General features: G+C 41.8%; 1 pseudogene; it reads left to right on the top strand.

The window, feature by feature from the left end:
- Window positions 1-262: 262 nt before the first annotated feature.
- Window positions 263-442, top strand: LOC118018268 (annotated as a pseudogene).
- Window positions 443-21,418: the final 20,976 nt, after the last annotated feature.

The following is a 21,418-nucleotide window of genomic DNA, read 5'->3' as shown; positions in this document are numbered from 1 at the left end:
AGGCTCAAGACTAATGGAGGGAGATAAGGAAGTAAATAAACAGCTGCAAGAGTGATACATGGCTAATCTAGAAATGTGACTGGGTGCTGAAGGAGCAGAGGGTTCTTCTCACTCTTGTGGGACAGGGTCCTTTCAAAGGGTGGGGAAGGCCTCTCAGAAGTGCTGGTGTCTTCAAGTTGGGTTTTCTAGAATATGCACAGGAGTCCACAAGTTGGAAGAAGGAATTCCACGTGGAGAAAATAGTATGTATAAAGGAACAGCAAGCTTTGCGCAGTGGCAGTATCGTAGCCAATGAGGTTTATCCGAGGCACGATTATTGCTAATTAAAGGAACAGCAATGTGAGAGAACAAGGCACTAGAAGTCTGGTGCCATTCAAAAGATTGTTTTTTGCAACAGTTGCATTTGGGCACCTGCTATATTTTTTAAACATTTCCCTCAGATGGCACTGCAAGAACCTAAGCATGGCTTGCATGAAAGTTGAGTACCAGAACTGCTGAGAAAAAAGACTGGGTGGTTTGGGAAATGTCCCTTCCAACCCTGAGGGTCTTCGAAACTTTCCTGATATAAGAGAGAAGAGCTATTACCAGGATACCCTCTGATGAGCAGAGCCCTAGACCCTCATCGTACTGTACTCTCCTCCTTCCCCCCATTCCCGCCGATCTAGCAACATGGGCTTTCGGTATGTTGCTTTATCACATGGCTAAGCTGCTCCCCACCTCAGGGTATTTGCACGGGCTCTTCCCTCTACCCGGCACGCTCCCTTCCCAGATACTCACACTGTTGGTTCATTCTCATCCTTGAGATCTCAACTCAGCATCACCTCCTCCAAGAGGCTTTCCCTGTCCATCTCATCTAAAAGAGTGTTATCTGGAAAGATCTTATTCCTTTATTTGATTATAGTCTGTCTTCACCACTAGAATTTCAGTTCCATGAATGCAGTATGTCCTCTATCTTGCTACCCGTATACTGTACTGATCGTATCCAGCAGGCTATTTATGCCCACCTGGCCATCCCATCCTGTAAGAGATAATATAACGGACAAGAGAAAATAGAGGAGAGCACCTGGGATGGCTGCACGACATGAAGGAGGGCTGGCGTGTCTCCTTCCAGTAATCTGGGGATGGGACTAGAACTAGGAAACCGTGTCTCTTGAGAGAAAATGGTAGGACCTGGGATATTCAGCTTGGTGAAAAATCCTCTCAAAAGGTGTGTACTCTTTTCAAATATCAGGAGAGCCTCATGCAGGAGGAGGACTGGAATAAATGAATCAATCCCCACAGGGGAAGACTACGGGGCAGAAACCACATGAGAGAGACGCTCTGGCTTCATACGAAGGAGGGCAGTTCACAGGCAGAACAAAAGTCAAGGTTCAAAAGGGCCCTCCTGGAAGGTTCAGGGTTTCATCAGTGGAGTTTAAGCAGAAGCTGGTCAACCAACCCAACAGAGACGAAAAGTGCAAGCCTCAGGCGGGACAGCAAACCAAGCAACTAACATCTGCATGTCACCTACCGCGGCCGGCTGCGCTACTCCAGGTACACAACAAATATTACCTCATTTAATCCTTACGACAACCTCAGGAGGCAGGTGCTAAGCTGACCATGGTCACCCTGCCAGTAATTGACAGAGCCAGCTTTTTTTTTTTTTTAGATGACTTTAATGCCTCTTCTAAATTTCACAGTAATTCCTTTTATGCCTCAACTAGAAACGAGCTGACATCCTATTTTTATCGTCTCTAGGGAAAACCATTACAGAATGTCCAAGTGTGACTGCCTGACACCACAAAGGTTAAGACGGCAGCTGAACATAACATAGCCCGTGCTCAGAACGGACTTCAGAAAGCCTTGTGCGCAGCGAGGGAGGAACTCGGCCCCCGTCATAACCCCCACCTCCTCTCACTGTCTATCTCCCCCTACACTCCAGATCCACATGGGAAGGGATTTTGTTTTGCTGAGTGCTGTATCCTCAGGTGTTAAATAAATATTTGTTGAAAACAGAAAGTAAAGCTTAAGGCAGGGAAGCAGGAACAAAGTCCACATCCTCATGGGTCCTCCACTCTGGGCTCTGCACATTTGGCTCTTTGTGGTCAGTGCATTTGAACCTACCAAGAGAAAGGAACCACTAGGAGCCCAGATCTCAGACAAACTAAATATGTAGCGCTTGTGGTTTTCAAAAGAGTCCCTCACAGTTTGGGTTCCATGGTTAAAAGAAAAACAAAACCAACCATCTTTCAAGCAAGGTAGCTGAAGCATGGATAAAAGTTTAGAGTACATCTCTGGGTCGCTTTCAAAATCCCATTCTGATTAAATGTAATAAAACAGTCAATACTAAAATGTTAATAAAATGCTGTTTTTTCCCTAGTTCCTACCATCTAATAAAGGTGTTTTGATCCTATTTATGAAATAAATTATATTACTTAGTACCCACGGGAGCTATTTTGGCTGTGGGAGGTAATCATATTCTAATTTAATGACAGAGGGGAAAAAAATATGCATGACTGAAATAGCTGTAACACAGGCTATCCAGCTTCAAGACGACTACATCTTGTAAGGGGCTACAGACATGCCAGTGCTTGTGAAAGTATTAAAATTAACATGTTTAAATTTTTTCATTTACTATATATTCGGTTTTGCCTTCTTCCAGATCCCTTAAGCCCACACTATCTTTCTCATGAATATTTAATTTTTTTCCCTGGGAAGTCAACTCCGCAACCACCCCTCCAGAAAAAGAACTGTAAACAAGGCTGGAGGGAAAAGTGAGACAAGGGAGATGAGGCGAGAGCAAATGCAAAAGGACAGATGGCTAAGAAAAGCAGAGCGTCCCAGAGTCACCCTCCAAGGAAGAGAGAGACAATTAGAACCCAGAAGTGAGCAGATTCATTGTGGAGGCATTTAGTGCTCTAATACCTTATCCAAATGGAGAAATGGGTTCTATTTTGAGGCAAAGGGGAGGCTTATGAATACTTTATAGTGTTTGCATTAGACAGCCTATGTCAGCACGAATAGATTGCATCCTTTGGGTGAGTAAGCCACTCCCTGGTGAGTGGTTAGAGATTTTTAAACGTCTTTCCTGAAGCAAACTTCCTGGGGGTAGTTGAGTCACCAATAAGGTGATTTCAAGGCAGACAGAAAACCTTCAGCGGAGTAATAATGAACCACTTCATAAACACCCATTAGGCCCCAGAGTCTACTCGGCCTCCGAACAGAAGTGAGCGGAAAACCCTTAGTGTAGCCACATTCTGAAGCTGCATGAAGACATCCGTGGAGGGGCCTACAGAGTGAACCTTCTCTTCACCCACGCCATCCTATCTTCTTTCTACCTTAAGCTGGGATGGGGCTCCTAGGAATTGATTTAGTCAGAAAGAAAGAGGGGTCGGCCTGATTTATTAAAATTCAAACTGCTGGATCGAAATTTCCAGAGAGGAACATCCATTTCTAATACGCAGGCACCCTTAGTGAGGCCAGGCCAGTGCTCCCCAAATCCTGGATTCAGTAGCTGTGCGGGAAATGCGTGCTTTCCCTACAGGTGGTAAGGGCTAACTAAATTCCATGGTTTTGAGGGAGACAAACCATAAGAGACTCTTAACCTCAGGAAACAAACTGAGGGTTGCTGGAGTGGTGGGGCATAGGAGGGATGGGGTGGCTGGGTGATGGACTTTGGGGAGGGTAAGTACTATGGTGAGCGCTGTGAATTGTGTAAGGCTGATGAATCACAGACCTGTACCCCTGAAACAAATAGTACATTATATGTTAATAAAAAAATGAAAATAAAATAAAAATGAAAATAAAAAAATAAATTCCATGGTTTTATTGGGTTTATTAGAATGGCATTTGGTTTGGGGATATTTTATAGTTTAAGGTTCCCCCAGAAGTAGATACAGAGGTGGCCATTAGCATGTAAGTGGGGGGTGATCCAGGGACATACCAGTAAAAACGCTGAGAGGAGGAAGGGCAGAAGTGCAAGAGAGGGGTCATTATCAGTAGGTCACCAGGATGGGCAAAGGAGTGTGACCCCATGGAGGAATTCTGGGAAGCAACACACGTATACCCCACCTGAGGAAGGAGGTGCCCATGTTTCCACACATCAGCTCCCATCATGGACTGCCGTGGGGTGGCGGGGAGGAAAGAAGGCCTCAGTTGCCCGACCTCCAGGCCTGCGGCGTGCCTGCAGAGGGGCTGAGGAGCGGGCTCCAGCAGCCAGAGGGAGTGCAGAGGGGACGAGTAGCAGGTGCTGACCCTGGAAGTCAGGCCGGGCGCGCACTGAAATGGGAAAGGCCTAGTGAACATGGGAAGGGCATCAGCTGCCACTGCAGGAATAAAATGGAAAAAGGAGGCGAGTGCAGCACCTTGAGGCGGACGACAGGGAACCAGAAAACATGGGCTGTGAGTGTCCAACACTGAGATACTGGCATGCATTGCTGGTTTCAGGCACAACAGGAGAAAAGTGACTTCTATTCATCCCAGCAGCGGCAGTACCACCACTGCTGAGGGCCCAGCATGCTTAGGAGCAAGACAAAACTGGATTGCTCTCCTTAATATGAGGGAGTGGAATTTGAAGAACCCTATGAGAATCAAGGATGGGAACAGAGGCCCAGGATCCTGGGTGGTGTGCGCAGGTTGAGGAGGAGAAAAAAATCACTATCGCTCCCACTCTGCTCCCCACCCCAAGCAGAGTAGCTGTGTAGAAGGCCGGAGAAACGGGGGGTTTTCAATATTGCTTTCCTTGTTTTTTTAATGAGGGGGGAGTATGTGTATAAACAATAAACTTCTTCTCTCTCTGTTCTTCAAAATCTTCAGTAAAAACAACATAATTTACCAATGCTTTGGTATGAGTTGACGCTAGGGACGTTAGAATGCCACTGGTCTACATCTTTCCAGGGTAGAGACTGACAAGGGGACAACTGCATCCAGATCACATCATTGTTCATTGCACGTTCTTATAGATCAAAGTTCTAAAACAAGTGACCTGCAGGCTAATTCAATCTCAGATATAGATGTTGCCCCCACTTCCCAAATTTAAAAAAAAAAAAAAAATTGGTACCAATATTCTTCATGTGAGATTTCACATTAAATTTCTGATTTCCTGGAAAAATAAATCAGAAGTTATTATTCATCGGAATAGTCACCTAGCAACGATTAGTCAAATAGTATGCATTATTTAGATTGCCACAATCCCCACCATTCTTTATTGTTCCCCATATACCACATTTGCACTGATTTCTCCAAGCAAAAATGTATCAGTCATAAATGGGAAAAAGTCAAAAGGTAAAAAGAAAACATAACAGGGTACCTGGGTGGCTCAGTCAGTTAAGCGTCTGCCTTCAGCTCAGGTCATGATCCCGGAGTCCTGGGATTGAGCCCAGCATCGGGCTCCCTGCTCCGTGGGGGACCTGCTTCTCCCTCTGTTTCTGCCTCTGCCTCCCTCCCTCCCTCTCTCACGAATAAATAAATAAAATCTTTTTTTAAAAAATACAAATATGATGCATGATTTAGCAATACCAGAAAACAGATTATTGTCTGGTAATTTGTGACCATCTCCTGTATTATTAGGGAATTAAGGTGACTTTCATAAATTTGCAAGTAACTTCCTTAATGGGGAATAGAACTTCTAGAAAAAACCTGGAAGATAAAATTGCACTGGGAGGATCTGTTTCATAGCTGATTAAAATAGAGAATTATTTCTAAAAAAGAAAAAAGAGAAAGGAAATCTATCTAGAGTGCTGCATGATTCTAGGAAAAAAAAAGGAATGCATACTTCTCTGTGGAAGTGAGGAACAATCCTATGTTTAAAACAAAAAGTGTGCTTTAAACATGAGGTTTCTAGAGTCCTTGAGGATGACCTTTGTGCTCAGAAAAGATTAGTCTGATGGTACTTTGGTTTTAAACATTAATATTTGATTTATTCAAGTTACAAATTTAAAAGCCTAGTTTTTCCTTAAGCTTCTCATTTCAGCTTACAAATTTAATTCTATTTATAATCTAGTAAATTTTAGCAATTGCTTTTAAAGGGACTTAGAGGAATATTTAGCTCCATTTATAAACAGTTATTTGAAGCTCTTCAAACATTTTAAAATCATTTATAAATTTAATATATTTGATTTCCTTTAAGTACTTCAATTGTCTGACTTAAAACCTTCCTGAGTAATTAAATAAATCTCTTAAATCAAATAAATTCATATAGTGAATCAAGTTCTTTTAAATATTCCAACACTGTAGATCAATTTAGTAATATTTCAACCTAAAACCACAAGTCTAAATCAATTACTCAATTATGCATTTTAAATTAGAATTATAAGACTGATCTGTTACTCTACCACATGAAATTTTCTTAACACATTACAAAAACTTTAAATACCAAATAAACACAGGTTCCTTTTTAACAAGAAAACATTTTATGTTATGATTCTTTTAAATATTTTCTTAAAAAAGATTTATTTATTTATTTTAATTTTATTTATTTGACAGACAGAGACACAGCGAGAGAGGGAACACAAGCAGGGGGAGTGGAGGAGGGAGAAGCAGGCTTCCCGGGGAGCAGGGAGCCCGATGCGGGGCTCAATCCCAGGACCCCAGGACATGACCCGGGAGACAGAGAGAGAGAGCGAGCGAGGGGTGGGCCAGAGAGAGGGAGACAGACTCCCCACTGAGCAGGGAGCCAGACGTAGGGCTGAATCCCAGGACCCCGAGATCATGACCTGAGACAAAAGCAAGTGTCAGATGCTCAACTGACTGAGCCACCCAAGTGCCCCTTTTTAAACTATTTCTATATTTAAATTAAAACTGTGTCTGGTTAGAAGAGGTCATGACCGCTACTTTTCTAGTTCATAAACACTGTTGTTGATCTTGACCAGTACACTCCACTAGACTCTGGTTGTCAAAAGTGACGGGACATCCCAAGCCCTATTTACGAGGGACTTCAAACCAAAGTAGGTTGTCACATAACCGGGTTTCTAAGGATTTTAGTCACATCATTATTAAATTTCAATTCAGATTAGAGTCTTTAACTGTCACTCAGGCGGCTATCCACTTTGATTGGATTACGTGTTTCTTTCGCACTTAAGATAAACCTCTCCCCCTTTTCAATCTAAAGACCTGTGACCCCATGGCAGAATACTCATCCTTTTCCTATACTTCCTATCTCTGTCCTGCCACTCTTATGGACATTAAAATGTATAAAATTTATTAAAATGATATCCAAATGTATTCTGGACATTTCACATACACTTTTGTGGATTTGCTCAAGATGTCCAAGGTAGTTCTACTGCAAGCACTATGTGGAAAGACTATACCAGGCTCCCCTGCTCATCTGTCACAGGTAGGAATTTGCTTTGGCCACCCACACCACATTGTGAGATTAAAAACCCAAAAGCTGTTAACATGGATCTCAGGCAAGCTGTAAAAGCCCTCAAGTTAAAATGGAGGTGGAAGGGATGTGTTTTTTATTCTTAACTTCTTAGGAGTCACCAACCATTCATTCATTCATTCATTATTATTTTTAAAGATTTTATTTATTTGACGGAGACAGACACAGTGAGAGTGGGAACACAAGAAGGGGGAGTGGGAGAGGGAGAAGCAGGCTTCCCGCTGAGCAGGGAGCCTGACGCGGGGCTCAATCCCAGGACCTTGGGGTCATGACCTGAGCTGAAAGCAGACACTTAACGACTGAGCCACCCAGGTGCCCCAGGAGTCACCAACCTTTTAGAGAATCTGATAGAAGTTACAGACCCTCTGCCTAGGCAGACAAACACACAAACCCTTTAGTTTGTAATTTCCAAGATTTTGAGTTTCCTCTGATAGTCACCAATAGATACCAGGTTAAAAAACAAACAACCCTTAATCTAGATGGATCTTTAAAGTTGTTTCCCAACATGGTCTTGATAACACATCTATCAAAGTGACATATTACAGAGGTGATATCAGAAATTTGGTTCAGAGGACTGGTTTTCAAAACGAGTAGTAATCTAGACAGCTTGTCAGAGTCAAGGTAGAATAGAGTTCAGTAGAGATTGGCTAGGGTAATTTTCTTTCTTACAAAAGAAAATTTTATAGTCTGTGCGAATTTTCATTAAACATGTATGTCTGAGGTAAAACGTAGTGAAAAAAATGAACCTGTAAGGCTAAAAAAATTTTTTTTACTCTGCCTTCAGAAGCAACAGTGAGGAAGATTTCTATGATGGGTTTTCCAAATAAATGAAGAAGGGCTTTTACACAATAGAAGGTAATAAGCGTGTGTCTCATCTTTCTATAGTGTCAGGACATAGGAAGCTTGTGTTCTGTATTTTTTTTTTTTTTTGGATGAGTTACTGAAAAAACAGAAACAACTTCTCTGGAAGTCATAACCTTCAGCATTCCTCATCTGGCTGGGATAATTAAGGATTACTGAGTAGTAAGAGGAAGAACCACATGTTTTATGAATGACAGATGAATGAATGAATGAAGTCTTACTATTCCTTCCAAACCCATAATCTGACGTATGTCATGGCAAATCATGTAGTTTTCCATGAGCTTTAGCAGCTGTTTCCTCTATACACACTACACCATATTGTTTACTAAATAATTTACCTCCTATTATTGTATTTTTAGAGTTTATATTTTTTCTAGTAACGTCAATCTGATTGAGTTAAAACTCCACATTGACAGCACAAGCTTAAAGGAAGATTTACAGCTACCATAGACTCTCTTTGTGTCCTCTATGTGCTAGAAGCCAAAGGCAAACATCTAACATGGTTTTTTACCTTCTGGAGTATTTTTAGAGGTATGGTGGGTTTTTGAAACTATTTTGTCTGTACAGCCCCCAGAGCCAGGGCTCCTGCATTGAGCACATTCAAGGCTTACATTTAAGCTGCCTGGCTTTTAGAGTAACACAGAAAACAAAGCTCTGATGCATGAGGCTGTCAACTAAAGCAGCATGCTTTCTTTAAAGTTTCAGTTCAAGAAATGTTTGCCTTACAAAAAAGGTCTTTGCTTTTGGAGACCTTTTTCACTCAAAAGCTCTCATTTTAAATTATGTTTTATAAACAATATATTTATTGTTGTTTGGTAGAGATGGGAATCACCAAAGTTCCTATAAAATGATGGGCTTAGGGCGCCTGGGTGGCTCAGTTGGTTAAGCGACTGCCTTCGGCTCAGGTCATGATCCTGGAGTCCCAGGATCGAGTCCCGCATCGGGCTCCTTGCTCGGCAGAGAGCCTGCTTCTCCCTCTGACCCTCCCCCCTCTCATGTGCTCTCTGTCTCTCTCATTCTCTCTGTCTCAAATAAATAAATAAAAATCTTTAAAAAAAAAATGATGGGCTTATAGCGAAGGGAAAGGCAAGAGGCTTGAACTCTACAACCATGGGCAATCCTTAAACATCTATGGCAGAGGTAGTGAGAATAAACCTAATATACAGACAGTGAGTGGAAGGAGCAAGAATCTTCAGGATTTGGACAGCTACCACAAATGTCTGGCTCCCTAGGATTTGGGCCTCCTCTAAAGGTATTCAAATTTGAATTTTTAAAAACGCAGTAGAAAAGGTGTCCATGAAGTGAATGAAACCCAGGGATTCAAAGACTGAGTGAGGTGCCTTTGTTACCTCCTACACAAACACTGCTGATCAGTGAAGAAGCTGGCAAATCTCTATGCATCTTTCTCCTTGCAGGAGAAGTGGCCTAGAGGTAAAAACTTCTACCAAGATTTCTCAGTACTGTTGTAGCCAAATCTGTCAATATTTTAGTAAACGTTTCCATTTTACACTCACTTCCTTTAGGGCAAAGTCCCTTCTTTCCACATTGCATATTTTTTCTATTTTTTTCTTTTTCTTTTTTAGATTTTATTTGAGAGAGAGAGAAAGAGAGTGTACAGCAGGGAGAACAGCAGAGGAAGAGGGAGAAGCAGACTCCCTGCTGAGCAGGGAGTCCGATACTTGATCCCAGGACCCAGGATCATGACCTGAGCTGAAGACAGACATTGAACCGACTGAGCCACCCAGGCACCCCTCACATTGCATATTTTTCAAAGACCCCTCCAGTTAGCAATTTGAAACAAAATGTTTCATGTTTATGTTGACATAAAACACACCATATATTAGAACCTAAAATCAGGATATGCAAACCCCTAAAATGACAGCAAAATGGCAAGCGAAGATATATTAGAAGATATATTTTAGTCCAGTCATATATAAAATACAGAAATGATACTAACTCAGAATCACTAAAAAATGCATTTATTCATCTATCTGTTTATCCAATTATCCATTCACTCATTTATTGGGTCTTCATATACTGAGCGCCTGTTATGTGCTAAGCACTGAGGGCAAAAAGGTAAACAAAACAGACACTACTTCAAGGAGACGCTGCCTGGAATGTGGTAGAGACAAGACACTGATCACAAGATAGCACATTAGAGGATTACAGATAATGTTCTGGGAGCAAAGAGAAGGCACACCCGGTTCAGATGAGCTCTAAAGCCTTCTTGAATAAAGTCTTAAAGAATAAGCAGGAGTTAGTTGGGTAAAATGGAGAACAGCATTTTAAAGTTAACGGTCTTTTCACACATAACAACAAAACACATTTCCAGTACGTGAAAGTTTTCCAAGTCTATTATATCCACATAAGGCTCAGATCTGATCTGAACATAACCCATCAAATGATATCTCCCTGAAGCTCATGGGAAGTTGATGTGAGTTTTTTTTTAACACAGGCCCACGATTCCTCTGACAGTACAGTGGACATAAATGCAAACTTGATGGCATCTCAAAGAAATGCAGCTAGAAGACAGCAATTACAACCAATCCCTCTCTCATGCACAGTGCGTGCACACAAAGCCACACAAAATCCTAAGAACCCCAGAATCCTAAAGCTTCATCCTTCCAAAGGAACATTCACATCCCTTTCAGCCAGTGCACTACATTAAAAAACAAGGGAAAGTATCTTATAGAAATAGTTGCGAATTAACAAAGGAGATGAATTCTTGGGATGCCTTGCATTTTCCACGTGAGCCAGAAGAGCTGCAGTTCCTCTCTCCTACTTTCCTGAAGTCGCTGTTGTTTTCAGCTCACTGAACTTTTATCAGTACTAATTGGAACATACTTCCTGCCAGGGTTTAGCATTTCCAGATTTTTTTTGTAGGCACTGATTTAATGGCGCTGACATTAAGGTTTCTATCCACTGGGTCACATAAAAGCCAACTAAAATGGGCTGCAAAAGGAGAAGAGTGTTGAAAATCAAAAGGAGTGGGAGGGCAGAAAGAGGACTGTCAATGTGCTTAGGCCGCCGCAGAGACATGATGGCCGCGGCTGGCTCTAGTTATTAGCACAGCATGATGAAGCTCTACTGAGAGTTTCCACTGAGCCTCCTCCTGATGGGAAAAAGCTTATAAAGGAGGAGAAGGCTACAGTCTATCTTCTTTGATCTCACAGACAGTGAACCAAATATTCCCATCTTAGTAGAAATAGACAAACAAGCCAGTACCTGAATCAGCTCTTTGAGCCTTTCCCAAGGGCTGTGGCCAGTTAGGTCACCCTAGTGAAACTCGGGCATTTGTACAGAAAGCACAGATCCACAGAGCTTTCCGGAAAGAGCAAAGGCATGAGGGAACCACCAAGACTTTAGTTTTTCTAAGCCCATCTTGAATCGCTGCCTAAACTCTGTAGAAACCAGAGGAGTAACTGAGGGGAGGAAGCAAGTGTGGGCATACCTAGAGAGTGGGGAGGACTGTGACAAACTGGGGAGTCCAGGCCCTATCTTAGGGGCACCCACTGTTCAACTTTAGCCCAATATTCTGTCATAACAGCATGGAGGTCCAGTGGCCAAATCATCTGATATTTTAAGAGAAGTGGAAATAGAAGTTTAATGTGAAATTCCCCATTTTGAAATGTTAGCAACAAATGTAAAACACATCCAGGTCAAACAAAATACGCCTGGTGCCAGATACAGCTGAGAGATCAATGGTTTGTATCATCTGCTCAAAGTTTTAAGGCAAGAGTTTGGAGATCATCTCAGCAGCAGAAAATAAGACAAAGTAGACCTCGCTCAAGCTTAGGTCCCTAAACTACACTACTCTAACCCAGAATGGCCCCAAGAAGCATACCAGCTAGCCTTGGATACGAATGCCTTTTATGTTTTCTCTTCTTCTCTCATAGCAAACTTACTATTAGGTTCAAAATTTCCTAGGAAAAGAAATAAAGAGAGACCCGGTTTTCACGTTGTGGTTTTCTTTTAAAGGTTTTATGGGGAATGTGGCACTACCAGATAGTTCCCATTGGATCTCTATATTCACTCTTCTTAATTGAAAAAATTTGCTAGTTTGGTTTTCTCTGATTATCAAGAGGACTTCTTTTCACAGATATGAGAACTGAATGGAGTCTTCTGATGAGTTTTATAGACAAAATGTGGACTTTTTAACCTGGGTTTCCTCAGCATTTCAAGGAGTGTAAGAACAATTTTCAATACACAAGGACATCCTAGCTGAATTTCATGGTGGTCAAAAGGGGTTCAGAGTTAAAAAATCTTCACAGCCACGGGTGTATTTCTGTGAAGTGGGTGGTCAATGGGCAAGAATTCAAGTGCTCTGCCCTGGGCAGGCAGGGGTGGCAGCCTTTCATTCTTAAAATCTCCAGGAACACAGAGCACAGGCTTAAGTAGTTTGAAGTAGAAAGAGTCAAGTGGATTCATATGTCCATTAAATAAATATTTAATGCCTCCTACAGGCCAGGTAGTGTTCTAGGGGCTGATGACCTGCAGCAAATTAAAACATATGTGCTGCCACCATTAAAAAAATTTCTTAACAAATAAATGTATATTGTACTATCAGACAATGCCAAGTGCCACGTGAGAGAAAGGAGAGGAATAAATGAGTCATGACAGGGTAATAAGGCTACTTCACAAAGTTTTCTCTAAGGTCACAGAGTGCATTTCCTGGACATGGGAAGGATCATTTCCACACCTGCATTCACATCTCCCTTCACCCTGCCTATCTTTGGGCTGACTTAGACTCATCCAATTATCCATTCACTCATTTATTGGGTCTTCATATACTGAGCTTCCGTTATGTGCTAAGCACTGAGGGCAACAAGGTAAACAAAACAGGCACTCCTTCAAGGAGACACTGCCTGGAATGTGGTAGAGACAAGACACTGATCACAAGATAGCGCATTAGAGGATTACAGATGATGTTCTGGGAGCACATTACGCGGACATGTCTGTTCCAAAGAGGAGTTCTTTTGTAGGAGTGTGGTAGATTGGATATGCTGGGGCTGAGGGCAGCTTCAGTCCTTTTAGGACCAAAGTAAGGAGCAGAGTTCCGATTTCACTGCTCTTTTCTCTTCTTTCTTTCCACACAAATAGTCAAAATTTACACACTAATGAAGAACTAGAAAGCAATTTTCAAAGGCATTTTTGGACTGTCTTACAGAGAGTTTTTTTGTGGTCAACACAAAAACTTCCTACTTCCATTAAAAAAAAAAAAAAACTTAAAAAATTAACAGCTGTGTGAAGCCAAATCCTTTAAAATGATAGTGCTAGAATGGAACTTTGATTTGATTTGTATGGGTTGATGACTGCCCAAAAGTTGCATAAAATTTTCCAATGTAAAAATAAGAACTTTTGTGAAATGGATGAAATGCTCCAAACATATATTTGATGAATCAATTCTAACACTAGTTGAATGCTGACTGAGATTTTTTTCAAAGGTTGTTGAAAATGGGTCCCTTTAGCAATGCAGGTGAGGGAAAAGTAGAGAAATTGCTTTCAAATTAAATTTGCAAACTTAATCCCACAGCTGCTTACCTACATTTGCCCAGATATGAATTTAATAGATTTTTCCCACTCACCATTAAAAAGAAAGTACGTGTTAGTCTCTTGAAAAACTGCCCCTAGGAAATCTACTTGAGAAATAATAAAAATAAAGAAACAACCATTAATTTATGAAGAACAATTAATTTCTAGATGTGCTATCTACAGCATTACAGCCAGCATATTAGTAATTTTATTCCAAGTCTTTCAAATTAATTAAATGTATTAAATCAGAAGCTGCATAAATCACAATATATTATAAAAACTGATGTTTATTTCTAGAGCTAATATGTCTGTGGAGAAACCATGCCAGTTAATTTCCACAGACTGTCACAGACAGAAGAAAAACAAGACTGGCATAGCTTTGACTTGAAACAATGAATCTCCTTTGCTATCACCAGTTTTCACTATACAGAAATTATAGGTCAAATAAATGGGCCTAGCATTCAACCTAGCATGCAAACCTTTTGTTGAGTTGTATTCAAACTTTTAGCAATATGCATTATCATAAGTTCAAGTAAATCTGATCCTTTTGACCACTATATTTAATAACTCAACACCCGTCACCCTGATTCCCACTGTCCCTCATCGAATTCTCCTTTTTTATCCACAACACTTAATTCTTCTATATGTGTGTGTGTATATATGCACAGATTTTACATAATATCTACGGCCTAATTTCCCTCAGAACTCTGTAAGATCCACAAGCGTAGGAATCTTTCATTTGTCCAGGGATAGGACCCAAGCACTTAGAACAGTGCCTGGCACATAGTAAGCTTTCAATTAATATGTGTTGTGTGGATAAATCTAAATGCTTTTATAGCAGCTTGTTATTTAAAGCACACAATGGTGGAATTTTTTTTTATTTTTTGTAAGATGAATTCTTCTCCTATTTAAAAATGTACATTCATTTCCTAATTATGAGCTCATGTTTCTCTTTGCCAGGTGCTCTAAAAGAATTAACTGCAGTTTGTGTATCAAGAGGAAAGACAGAAAAGGTCATTAAACCACAATGTGGGTATTTACATCCTCATAGCCAGTCATTCTCATATTTAAAAGCTCCAGGCCAACAACGTACAAATGCCAACATACCAAAATGTTTGTAGCCATACAAACATGTTCTGGCCCAGAAATCAAAAGCATGCCATTGAGACATGAATGTAACAAAAGCAGGCTTCCTGCAGGAAACCACCCTTCATGTCAGAGGAGTCATTCAGCTACAGTCACAAGCTCATCTATATTTACGTGCACCTTATTTTACTCCTTAAAGGCAAAATGCAGAAACACTTACACTGCATACTCCAAAGTATCAATACAATTCCAATGTATAAAGTTCTCCTTCAAATGGCTAGCCAAACACCTTTTCTCTCTCATTCTCAGTCAATCATCAAATCACCTATTTCTTTTTCATTTTTCCATAAAGAAAGATGTACTGAAGTCTCAGATATTAAAAACGACCCTTTATTGTGATCTCTACATTTACCAGTGGGACGTCCTTGGGTATAACACTTATATTCTTGGAACCTCAGTTTCATCATTTATTGAACAAGGTCAGTGCCATGCAGAACTGTCAAGGTTTAAAGGTAGTGAATGCAAAAGTCTTTTGAGCATGGTTTCTGGCATGTAGTACTGTGGCATAATTTCTATTGAGGTAATAATTTGAATTCTACTCATAGCTGTAATAAGCAAAATCACGAGCAGTTATTTTCTCCCATTATTAAGAATATAGCTATATCTCTGTGATCTGACTTCTGGGTTCTTACTTAGGGGTTGAAAGGGGCAGCAGGTGTCAAGGGAAGAGAGGAAGGTTAGTCTTCCGTAGAATGAGAAGGCAAACAGTACGCCCAAGGGCGTCTTCCAAATGAGACTATGTGGAACCCAGAAAGAGTGAACTAAATCCTGTATCTCAGCACCTTGATGAATGATGGCTATGCCTAACTTGCCTTTAAAATGGATCACGTTGGGGCACCTGGATGGTACAGTCGGTTAAGTGTCCAACTCTTGGTTTTGGCTCAGGTCAAGATCTCAGGGTCGTGGGATTGAGCCCCAAGTTGGGCTCCACGCTCAGTGCAGAGTCCGTGAGTTTCTAGCTCCCTCTGCCCCTCCCCCCACCCTCCCTCTCTAAAATAAATAAGTAAATCTTTAAAAAAAAAAAATGGATTGTGCTCTTGAGTCAGTGACAACGAACATAGGTAAGAACAAGGACACTTTCACAGAATGTCAGACTGTGTGTAAGGCATCCAGAACTTATGTAACACCTAAGGAAGATCCCCACCCCAATAATAATTGGTTTTGGACATCTATCCACTTTGGCAAGTAGAAGTTTAGAACCAATTTGAGCTTTGAACAATGAGGAAATGTAACATTTATGCATCCAAATGTTATAGAACAAATTCATATCCATCATTCAAATGGGAGGCCCACATTAACTCCATGGAGGGATTTTCTCTTTGAGTGGGAGGTTGTGGGAGCATCCCCCCCCCTTTTTTTTTTAAGATTTTATTTTAGAGAGAGAGGGGGCACGAGCAGGGGGAGAGGCAGAGGGACAGACTTCCTGCTCAGCAGGGAGCCCAACCCCAGTCTTGATCCCAGGACACTGAGATCATGACCTGAGCTGAAGGCAGACGCTTAACTGACAACCACCCAGGCACCTTGGAAGGACCCTCTTTTTATGAGAATATCAGGACATCTTCAGCATTGCTGCCCTCATGTCTTCAAGGCCATAGTACATTCCAATATCCAATCTGTGCGACACAGCCCTGGGACACAGTCACCAGTTTCTTTACTACCCTGCAAAGCAACTACCCATTCTAAATTCAAGTCATCAAAGGATGCTTTCTCCTTAAAATGAACTTCAAAAAGGTGAGTCATTCCTTTTCAGTCAGTAAGTTAACCTGCAGGTAGAAAGAGAAGGGATGGTCACTTATGCTTCAATGCTGAAAATATGGGTTATGAAATGCTTCTCTGGATGCCTTTCAAAACAAAAGAACTTGAGTAACTGCAGCCACAGACGTCAAAAGGCACTCCCCAGGGTGAGCACATAAGCGGCGGCAGCATCATGGAAAACCCTTAATTGAGAGCTTATTCATGTGCCAGCCACGGCCCTAAGCACTTCCTAAGCATTGTCTCGTTTAGTCCTGACCACAGCCCACTGATACTATTATCTCATTTTTTTCAGACGAAGAAACTCAGATTTAAAGGGATTAAATCAGCTGTTGAAGAAACAACTAGTAAACAGCGGGACAGACGTTCCTGAGTCGGAGTTCTGCACCTCAGTGGCACTAGTCGGGCAACTGAGTCACAGGAGCACTGGGCTACGGCTTCTCGGTCAGGCCAATCAAACCCCAGCTGTCAGCCAGCCGTCCTATCTCTTGTTCTTATATGCCTTCTCCTCCTGACATTGCAATTAGCAAATCTTCATCCTGAATCAGTCAGGATCCTGGGAGGAAAGCAAAAACCACACCAAATATCTTACCAGAGAGAATCTGACATAAGGAATTAGTTAAACAGGTGCAGTGGAACTGAAAAGGTGAACAGGGAAGGCAGCGGTAATGCAGAAATGAAAGCCAAACGGAATCAACACCACCAGTTAGAGTCTAACTGGGAGCCAGCCTCAAGGACTCCCAACATAAACACTGTGAGTCCTGTAGAGAAGGGTAGAGAAGGGTGGGTTTGGAGTTTGGGACAAAAAGCTCAAGGACTAACTAGCACACACCCTATCAGGGTGCACATCTCATCACCGACAATCCTGTCCCTTGGCCGATGATGAAGTGTGACCCATAAGAATGCCAAGTGAAACACTCTTCCCACCTGATCTGGCCTCCAGTGAATGGCTTCATGAATGGGAGAAAAATCAGTCTGTGTTCATGCCCACAGTGTGTAACTATTGTACCGAGAATTTGATCACGTGCATTTTTACATTCAGTGTTTACACAACAGTTCTGCTATAACTCAACATAGGCATTCCCCAAAATCAGCCTGCTATTCGAAGTCACACAATAAAAACCACATGACTTGTGGGGAACGTCAAGGTGAGGGGTGAAAAACTCACAAACTTTTATCAGTGACACAGAGGAACCTAATAAAAAGAGTACACAGTTTTATACATCTTAAATGATTAAGAAATATGTTAGTACTACAATAAATATGTATGGAATTTTATGGAACTTGACCTTGAAAACTCAAGTTTGCTTGTGGAGATGAGCATCACATGGGCCTCAGCTGGTGAGTTATTGTGACATAGTAGGAGGAAGGTCACCTGAAATCAGAGGGACAGTTCTAACACCAGCTGTGGGGATGTGGATGGTTGTAGTTCATGGCCCAGAGAACTGAAGTAGGTGGTAGATTTCTGAGCTGTGAATGTGTGACCTGTGTCTTCCTAATGCAGCCCAGTTCAGCTGGGTATAATTTTCTGCGTTTACCTAATGTTTCTTGCAGACAAAAGCCCACATAACTCAATACAAAATCCATTTTGTGATCAAATTGTTCCCTAATATACCAATATTAGAACAAATTAATGGTTTCAAAATAAATATAGCAGAACTGATTATATTTTGTAAACCAGGGAGTATTAACTCCAAGTTTACAGATCAGAAAACTGACTCAGAAAGATCAAACTTCTCGAACAATAAAAATAATAAAGCATGCTATCTTTCTTGGGACAGCACTATATTTTCTCATCTAAGGTACAGCACTTGACAGTATGAGGCCAAAGCACTAGAACCTAAGGGCAGCTTTCAGCGCAGTTTTGCTGGTGACTCTCTTCAGGTGGTGGGTCTAAGTGCCCTGGGATGCAATGACCGGTGATCTCAATCTTCTTTAGGTCAAAGTGTAAAGCAGAACTGCTGAGCAAAGGAATTCATGTCTCTCCTTCACTTTCTCATAAATGAACTTCTAGACCTCTGTCACGTGCTACTCAAAAGATGTCTGACAATAGTTGAAACCCACAGAAATAAATATCCCAACTTCCAAGGTCCAGAAATAAAACATAACATGAATTTCTAAGTTTATTGTTCATAACTCTGCCAAAGTGATCTTTCTAAAATGCAGAAGTCAATGTCATCCCCAAGTTGAAAATTCTTTGATGGTTCCCTAATGCCTAAAGATAAGGCCCAAGCTCCTCAGCACGGAGGACAGGGTACTTACAGATATGGCACCTGCTTACATATCCAGCTTCATCTCCAAGTAAGCACTCACCTAAAACCTGGGCTCCAATCAGCTGAAAGGTTTGCTTTTCCACACACCCAGGTTCATTTCAGGGCTACATAAATCTGCCCACAGTAATCCCTCAGCTGAATGCCTGCATGCTCTATGCCCAACTTCTGAACACCAACCCAGTGCTCCTTACAGCTCTTTGGATAGGATCCCCTCCCCATATCACCAGGCAGAATGAACAACTTCTTTTGCTGGGCTCCTACTGTGTCCTACACTAACTCCTATCAGACAGAGCACTCTGCCAGGCATATTCGTATGAAATTTGACTCTCTTCTTTTTTTTTAAAATTACAGCTATCTATAGGTATTGGCCATGTCTGAAAAATCTCCACATCCCTAGAACCTAGCTCAATGCCTGATAACTAAATGTGTCATAATTGTTTAAGGACTGAATGACAAAAGGCTATGTTATCGTAACAGAAAAGAGATAAATCAATACCTTTTTCTCTCCTCCATCTGAAATCTGGAAAGGACCCTCAGCTCCACCAAGTTTCTGTGTAGGGTAAAACCTACCGAGTTTTTTGGGAGGATGGGGAGGGGCAGAGGGGGAGAGAGAGAGAGAGAGAATCTTAAGCAGGTTCCACGCCCAGTGCAGAGCTGACGTGGGGCTCAATCTCACAACCCTGAGATGATGACCTGAGCTGAAAACAAGAGTCAGACACTTAACCGACTGAGCCACCCACACGCCCCTAAAACCTACTAAGCTGATAAAGGCAGATGTCATGGGCTGAATGTATGCGTGCCCTTAAAATTCATATATTAAAGCCCAATGCCCAGTGTGATATTTGGAGATGGGGCCCTCTGGGGGAGGGCAGGCCTGTCACATTTTGTTATAGCAATCCAACCAAAGTAAGATGGCCTATGATCAATAGATGTAGCAAATGATTTTGCCAAGATGAAGATGGCCTGCATCCACCCTCTTACATCAAAGTGTAAGATTCTTGAGGACACAAAATGCACAGATGCTTCACACAAAAGGCCTACTGAAAATATAGACAGTTCCAAGAAAGTGAAAATTAAGACAGCAGGAAATGCTCACCTGGGTTGAGTTATTAAGTGAGGTACCTACCCAAGAAGCTATGGAGGAAAAACATAATTTTGACTGCTGTGGATAATAAACACTTCTTGCTGACGAACTCTCTGTTTAAGTATCAGAGGCCAGTCACCTGGTTCCACATTGAGGCCAACTTAAATCAAATACCACAACAAGGTTGCAGACACCAGATCTAGGACGTTGTAAAAAACACAGGTTGCTCAGTGGCTTGCCTTGAGTTTTTCTGGATCTGCGTTCTTCAAGAAATCTCCTGTACTGATGGGTGGATTGCTGTCCCCGGGCAGCAGTGGAAAAAATAATAAATCATGTGATGGTATATCCAGTCCCAAGGAATACTTGGCATGATATTCTTGAAAATGCATATTAAAAAAAAAAAAGTATCCACAAAAAATCTAGTTTTTTCCCCTCCATTTGGGTCGTTGTTTTTAAAAGAATATTTTTATTTATTTATTGACACAGAGAGACACCGTGAGAGAGGGAACACAAGCAGGGGGAATGGGAGAGGGAGAAGCAGGCTTCTTGCCGAGCAGGGAGCCCGATGTGGGACTCGATCCCAGGACCCTGGGATCATGACCTGAGCCGAAGGCAGATGCTTAACAACTGAGCCACCCAGGCACTCCTGGGTCGTGCATTTTTTGTCATGAAGAAATGGTAAACCCTGAAAATCATATTCCTGCACAGGTATCAGAAGGTGAATACAGGCATATTTAAAGGCAGATAACATGGGTCCTCACTTAGGAAAGTTGGCCACACTGAGGTTCTAGGTCTGTTTTTCCAAGCAGCCAAGAAGATTTCCATGGTATATCTCACAGTTGCCTCAAATAATTCCTAAATCACCCTCCTTTGGTCCCTTTCCCACAAACGTGCTGACTTGCCCCAAAGCCCTATTCCTACATGTTTGATCATCAGCCCAGTTGCATTCTCTAGTTTAAATCTTCAAATTGTCCTTCACTTCTACTTGTCTCCTCTGTCAACAAAATCTCATCACTTTTTCCTGTAAAATATTAGGGATAGGCAAAACATCTAAACCTTTTCCATGGGACCATGCTTTGGAACCAGAGCATACATTCTGGGATTGGCTGCAGTGCTGTTGGGAGGTGGCTGCCCAACCAGTGGGTCCACTGCTTAGCCCTACCACTTGGCAGTAAGATGTGACCATGTGAGTTAGTTCCAGACCATGGACTGTGAGCAATGACAGGTGCCACCTCCAGGTCAGGCTCATGGAAAACCCCCTCATGGTGCTCCTTTATGCCTCTCCCTTCTCTTCTGGCAGCAGTGAAATCTGAGGTCTTGAGAGATGGGGAAGCCACCGAATGGAAGAAGCCTGGATTCTCTGTCACCGTGTGAAGAAGAGCTGCCCTCTGTCCAACAACATCCCACTTA

The sequence above is a fragment of the Mirounga leonina genome, unplaced genomic scaffold, assembly GCF_011800145.1.
Source record: "Mirounga leonina isolate KUSES-001 unplaced genomic scaffold, KU_Mleo_1.0 Mir_170, whole genome shotgun sequence".
Taxonomy (NCBI): domain Eukaryota; kingdom Metazoa; phylum Chordata; class Mammalia; order Carnivora; family Phocidae; genus Mirounga; species Mirounga leonina.
The sequence above is the reverse complement of the archived record's forward strand: the minus strand, read 5'-3'. Positions and strand labels throughout refer to the sequence as shown.